Source organism: Hevea brasiliensis, chromosome 4 (assembly GCF_030052815.1).
Source record: "Hevea brasiliensis isolate MT/VB/25A 57/8 chromosome 4, ASM3005281v1, whole genome shotgun sequence".
NCBI classification, from domain to species: Eukaryota; Viridiplantae; Streptophyta; class Magnoliopsida; order Malpighiales; family Euphorbiaceae; genus Hevea; species Hevea brasiliensis.
In genome coordinates, this window is record NC_079496.1 from 2,407,435 (window position 1) to 2,414,191 (window position 6,757).

The 6,757-nt window shown below is 34.7% G+C and overlaps 1 non-coding gene across 1 annotated transcript; it reads left to right on the forward strand.

The window, feature by feature from the left end:
• The first annotated feature begins 5,138 nt into the window (after positions 1-5,138).
• LOC131179583 (small nucleolar RNA R71) lies at positions 5,139-5,245 on the forward strand. The gene has a single exon (XR_009148473.1). It is a non-coding gene; the product is annotated as a small nucleolar RNA R71 (small nucleolar RNA).
• The last annotated feature ends 1,512 nt before the right edge of the window (positions 5,246-6,757 follow it).

Below are 6,757 nucleotides of genomic sequence, written 5' to 3' on the forward strand. Positions count from 1 at the left end.
GATAACCCATTAAGTACCCTACAAGGGATTTTAAAACGATTTTCTTACATTTTGGAAGTGGTGAGCATTTTGATAAGAATTTAAAACCATTTATTCAAGTTTAAATACTAATAAAAAATTTTGTCCATTTTAGTTTTGTCGCAAATTTTATAAAAATTTTGACAGAGTTCCCTCTGTATTTTGAGAAACCAGTTCTTCAAAGACCTGTAAAAAGCACTTCCAAAAATATTTTACAACTCCCAACCTTCAATAACTCAATCATCTCAATTCAATACACTTCAAAATAATTTCACAATACAGAACAAGATTTCTCATCTCAAAATATTTAATATTTCCATTCACAAAGCATAAAGCAGAAAATCCATATGTACAAATATTAAATTTACAAAAGAAAATCCAAAATAATATTATTACAATTTATTTACAACTGCTCGACTTTATATTGATACATACAACATTTCCATATTTACATCAAAAATTATCTACAAGGGTATGAAATAATACCCGTACAAAAGCTTGATATGATTTTCAACTCAGTAGCAGCTCACTCCGCTGCTTTCTCCTTGCTATTATCTGCGACAGCAAAGTAAGCTATCGCTGAGTATAAAAATACTCAGTGGTGCACAATAAAAATTTAAAATGCAATAAATAAATCATTCATTGCCAAACATAATTCAAATGTTTCTCAAATACATTTCAACAATTATCAAAATTTATAATAACACCATTTTGTCAAAGAATCTATTAAACACAGTTTAGTCAAACAATTTCATAACACAGTGTCGCCAAAGTCATACACAACTTAAGCCATGACACAAAATTTCCGATCAATGTCGCGTTGTACACCACGACAAAGCAATCTACAACCCCATTAATCAAAATCAATTAGGGAGTTGGCTAGCTAGCTAATGAGTACTCATCCGATCTACAACCTCAACTGGCAAGCCAGAGAGGGAGGAAAATAATCGATCTCAACCCCATAAATGGAGGAGGATTAATAAGTAACTGTCATGCTAAGTGTGAATCAAAAATCCATTTCAAACACTTTATTCAAATTTTGCATACAAAGATCAAATCAATTTCCAAAGTTACAATTTAATCACAAGATGGCAAAACAAAGTTCTTAAATTCATATTGCGTACTAAATCAATTTTTCAAGAATAAAATGCTTAAATAGGGTTTATTGTGCACAAACCTCAAGCGAGTCGTCCCTTAGCCTCGACTCGTTTCCTCCGGTTCCTTCCCGATATTCTTTTCAACTGAAACACAAAATTTTACAATGTTTCAGTACTAGAACTTAACATAAATCCCAAAATAAAATTTAACTTCGCATTTACCTAGTTCTAACGTGTTAAATTCGACGTTCTCAAAGTTTTGTGTTTCGGGTTACTATTCACTGCACTATTTAAGTCAAATAGTTGACTTTCTAAGGCTTAATACGTATGGGAACTCCAACCTCACCCACATACCACATTTTGGTCATTAAACTTGTTGGTTTTGGTCACTTTTTCAAAACTTAGGTCATTTTGGCAAAATTGCCAATTTTCGGTTTTAGTGCTTCAAAGTTGCACTGTTCCATTGGTCGATCTACTGTTGGAATTTGACCAAACTTCCTTCATAGAAAATGTTCCTTATTGTCTTAAGTGTATTCTCATTTTTGGATCACCTCAATCGGAGTTTTTTAGCTCAAGTTATGGCCAAAATAAGTTTACTGTTCACGTGCACTGTTCATACTGGTATTTTGGGTTCTGGCAGATTTTGATCCAATTTTGGTCAGTAATTTGATTAAGTTAAGTTCATAATTTGATCTAACTTTCTTCATATGAAATGTTCTAATATGTCTTAGGTTTCCATCGGTTTAAGAATTGCCTAAATCCGAGTTTCCTAGAGAGAGTTATAGCCATCCAAACATTACTGCTCAATTGAAAATCTGCAGAGTTGCAGGTTTGGTAACTTAACTTTGCTCAATAATTTGAATGGGTTAATGGCATAATTTGGGGTGGTGTTCTTCATGAAAGTTTTAGGTCTATATCTCATCTAATTTCTGGTAAAATTTCAGGTCAATTTGACCTGTCTAGCTTGAGTTATGACAAAATAACAGTTACTGTTTATTTGGTTAGTTTGGTGCAGTGGCAGCCTGCTCTCATTTCACTTTGGTCAATTGTTTCACCAAGTTTTGGTCAGTTTTTGGTCATGGTTCCTTAATGAAAATTGTGCTATTTTATGTCTATTTTCATCCTCAATTGGTGGCATATCAATTAGTCTTGTAAAATTTGAGTTTTGGTCCTTCAAAGTGGGTTTGGTCATTCTGCCAGCAGCATGACCATTTGACCTCCGAATTTGATTCTCATTCCAACAATTCCCACACACTTCTTTTGGTCATTATTGACCATTTTTCATCTCACAATAGACCAAAGTCATCATTTATGTATTTCTCCAAAATTTGGTTCACAAACCCTAACATTCAAACCCTAATTCACTCAAATTGTGTAATTAATCACACTTAATGGTTTTAATGCTAATCATTCAACTAAGGAAGGTTTCTAAACTCATTCAAACCCATTAAATTCATGCAATTCATACTCCCTTCAACCAGGCCAAATTTCAGCAATGGTCATTCTCACATGTTTGTTTCATTTAATCAAGTTCTAAGCTCACTTTCAACCATCACATATGCATTTAAATGGATAAATAAAGAGTTTAGCATACTAACCTTTGTGTAGCAATTTTCTTCCTCCTTTCCTTCAAATTTTCCTTCTTTCTTTCTTGCTCAATCCTCTTCTCAAGTTGCCTAGATAAGCTTTAACTATGGTGGCTAATTTTTCTATGGTGAAATCTTATGATTTTCAAGCTCAAAATTGAGCTTTAATGGAGTTTGTGGAGAGGGAGAGGGTGAGGGAGAGAGAGTGACGTTTTGGAAGAAGAAGATTTGTGTTTTATTTTTTTTTTTATTTTCTTTTCTTTAATCTTATCCCCTTTTTGAAGACCAAAAATCCCCAAATTAATAAAATAAATCAATTAAGCCTTTATGACATCATACATGATGTCATCACTTTGACTTTTCCATCTTCTTTTTTTTTTCTATTTATTTTTTTCTATTAGTTCTTTAATTTAATTCTCAATTCTAAAATTTTCTTTTCTCCAATTTTATTTGACAGTTAGGTCAGAAGTCAGCTCTCGGGGTCAATTGACCAAATTGCCCTTCGCCGGTTCATCCCGGTTTGCAAATAATTCCATATTTCTTCCGGCTCCCTGACCTAATTATTTGACTGGCTTAACAGTTGTTTTTCGTGATTTTCTCTTTTCCATTGTGTTCATAAGGGTCCTAAGGACCGCAGCGTCACTTTTTACGGTTCGAAATTTGAGTTTAAAACGACTTCGCAGTCGTTCCCGAGGAGGTCACTTATCGCTGTGACTCTCGGCTCGTTTAACCTCTTATGTTCTGTTTTTCTTATTTATAGTTAACTAATTAAACATTACTAATTATTTGTGTTTATGGCTTCTCTAGTTGTCTTAAGTGTGGTCCTAATCTCCTTAATTGTCCGAACCGACATCGGTCACCGGAACAGTGAAATATACCAGGCTATGCAGCGGGGGTGTTACAATTAGAATCTTCCTCCATGTCCAAAATGACAAAGTCAACAGGTATATAGAACTTCCCAACCTTCGGAGGCACATTCTCCAAAATCCCTTCAGGATATTTAATTGATCTGTCAGCTAACTGAAGAGAAATGTGGGTTGGCTTAAGATCTCCCATATTGAGCTTCTCATAAATGGAAAGGGGCATAAGGCTAACACTAGCCCCTAAATCACATAAAGCTTTTGTAGAACATGATTCCCCAATGTGGCATGGAATTGAAAAACTCCCTGGATCCTTGAGCTTTGGAGGAAGTTTCCTTTGGACGATAGCACTACATTCTTCTGTCAAAGCTACAGTTTCATGGTCTTCAAGTCTCCTCTTATTTGAGAGAATCTCTTTTAAAAATTTTGCATAAGAGGGCATTTGTGAAAGAGCATCAACAAAAGGCACATTTATGTATAGCTTCTTCAAAACCTCTAAAAACTTCCCGAATTGCTTATCAAGCTTGGCTTTTTGAAATCTTTGTGGAAAGGGAAGCTGTGGCTTATAAGGCTCTGGAGGTATGTATTTCTCTTCTTTCTCTTCAACCTCCTCTTTACCTTTTTCTGCACTCTCTTGTTTTTCACTCTCATCAGTTTCTTTCTCATTTTCTCTCTTCTCACTATTTTCACTTTTCTCATTTTTTTCACTCTTCTCATTATTTACAACTTTCCCACTTCTTAAAGTAATAGCTTGACACTGCTCTCTTGGGTTTTCTGGTTGACTTGGAAGTTTTCCAAAAGACTTGGTACTTGAGGAAGATGCTTGTTGCGCAATCTGATTTTCCAGCATTCTGTTATGTGTCTGCATCTGTTCTAGCCTTGCTTTCATCTCTCTCATCTCCTCATCATGCTTAGTTTGGTTAGCAAGAATCTGTTGTAATAAAGCTTCTGTGGTGGGACTTTGTTCTTGCTGTTTTGGTGGAGGATTCATATTTTTCTGCTGAAAATTAGGCAATGGTTGCCTATTTTGCTGATATGGAATTCCTTGTTGCTGTTGTGGCTAAAAATTCTGATTTGGAACTTGACTTTGCTGATTTCCCCATGAAAAGTTGGGATGATTCCTCCAAGTTGGATTATAGGTTTGAGAGTAAGAATTCCCCATTTGCTTGTTTCCATAATTACCAACATATGCTGCTTGCTCTCCATAGTCTACTCTACAGCTGGTAGTTCCCTCTGCATAAGCCACTTGTTGTGAACTTCCAGATGATGATGATGAACTAACCAACATACTCAAATCTTCCATCTTCTTAGCCAAAACATTTGTAAGTGCATCAAACTTTGCATTAATCATGTTAAATGGATCAAGATCATACATTCCAGCAGCTTGCCTCTTTTGAGTTGGAGCTGGTCCTCTTGGACTACTCCAAAGATGAGTATTCTTTGCAATTTTCTCCAATAGCTCATAAGCTTCATCTTCATGCTTCATAATAAATTCTCCTCCTGTTTGAGCATCAAAAATCCCTCTAATTGCAGGAGTGACATTTGTGTAAAAATTCTGATTTATCATCCATTTCGGAATGGCATGATGTGGGCATTGTCTCTCTAATTCCTTCCATCTCATCCATGACTCATAAAGAGTTTCATCTTCTCTTGGTCTAAAAGCTGTCATTTGATTCCTCAATTCTTGAGTTTTTCCAGGTGAAAAATATTGTGCAAGAAATGCATCAGTGAGCTGCTCCCAATTTGTAATGGAGTTGTGAGGTAAAGAATCAAGCCAATCCAATACTCTATCTTTCAAAGAGAATGGGAATAGCTTCAATCTTGCTGCATCATCAAATACTCCAGGTTGTTTTTGTATGTCACAGATCATAGCAAACTTCTTCAGATGTGTGTATGGATTTTCAGAAGGATGTCCTCCGAATTGAGAATTTTGAATCATTTGAAGAACTCCAAAATCCATCTTGTAACTATTTGCATCAATTCTTGGTCTTGCTATGCTCTCTCTCAAGTCATCAAAACGAGGAAAAGCATGATCCATCATACTTCCCCTAGGCACATTAGCATTTACAACCTCTTCACCTTGGGCTACATTTTCATTGTTTCGATCATTTCCAGCATTACCACCAATTCTAATTCTTTCATCAGCCATGTCTGCTTCTAATTCAGTTTCTCTCAAAGCTTCTTTCCTTTTTCTGGTTTCTTTCTTGTTGGCTTTACAAAATTTCTCAATTTCAGGATTGAACAATAAGGATGTGTCACTTGTGCGTCTAGCTCTTCTCATAAAAGATTAAAAGTACTTGAAAAAAGAACAAACAAACACAAAAAATGAAAAGATAACAAAGATAAAACTATAAACAACTACAATAATCAAGAATTCAATCTTAAACAAACAACTCCCCCGCAACGGCTCCAAAAACTTGATGTGGCCCAACTGCAAGTGCACGGGTCGTACAAGTAATATAGAAAAGATATCGTTCCCACGAGGAGTTGTGTTAATGATTGAATTTTTGATATAAAAAGTTGACTAAATTGAACTATTCTTGAAATTAAAGTAATAAATTGATGGGTATTTGAGTATGAAATCTATATGTGCAAAATTAATAATCTATCCAACAATATATTAATTAAACTAAAATTGCATCAATTTGAAATAAGCAAGTTGAAATCTATATGGCAAAATTAAAATGGCAAGCAATTAAATTCGATTAAAAATTAACAATTATGAAAAGACGATTCCGGAGTTCGGGATTTCATATTCGAGCTATTTTGGGATTTTAAATTGGTTATCCAATCTTGTGGAACTTACGGATTTTAAGGAGATTAATTCTTAAATCCTTTGAATACCCTTTCGAGTGAGACAAAGAGTGCCTTAATCAATCTAATCCTACTTTCGTGGAGTTAGAGTTAATTAAGACCCATTAAGTTCTTTAATTAATCTGTAAATCCTCTTAATCCTTAGTCTATTTCTAGAGCTAAGTTAATTAAGTCCAATTTCTTGATTATCTATCACAAGGACTTCTCCTTTCGGTGCCTCAACCATGGATTAAGAACATTACTCAATGGGATCCTACACTAAGCATGTCATTAAGCACACAAGAAATGAATAAAACTCATTAAGACCAGAAAATATGGATTATCCAATCAAAATCCACAAAATATCTCAAATATTACAACCCTTACTCCAGAATCAAAATAA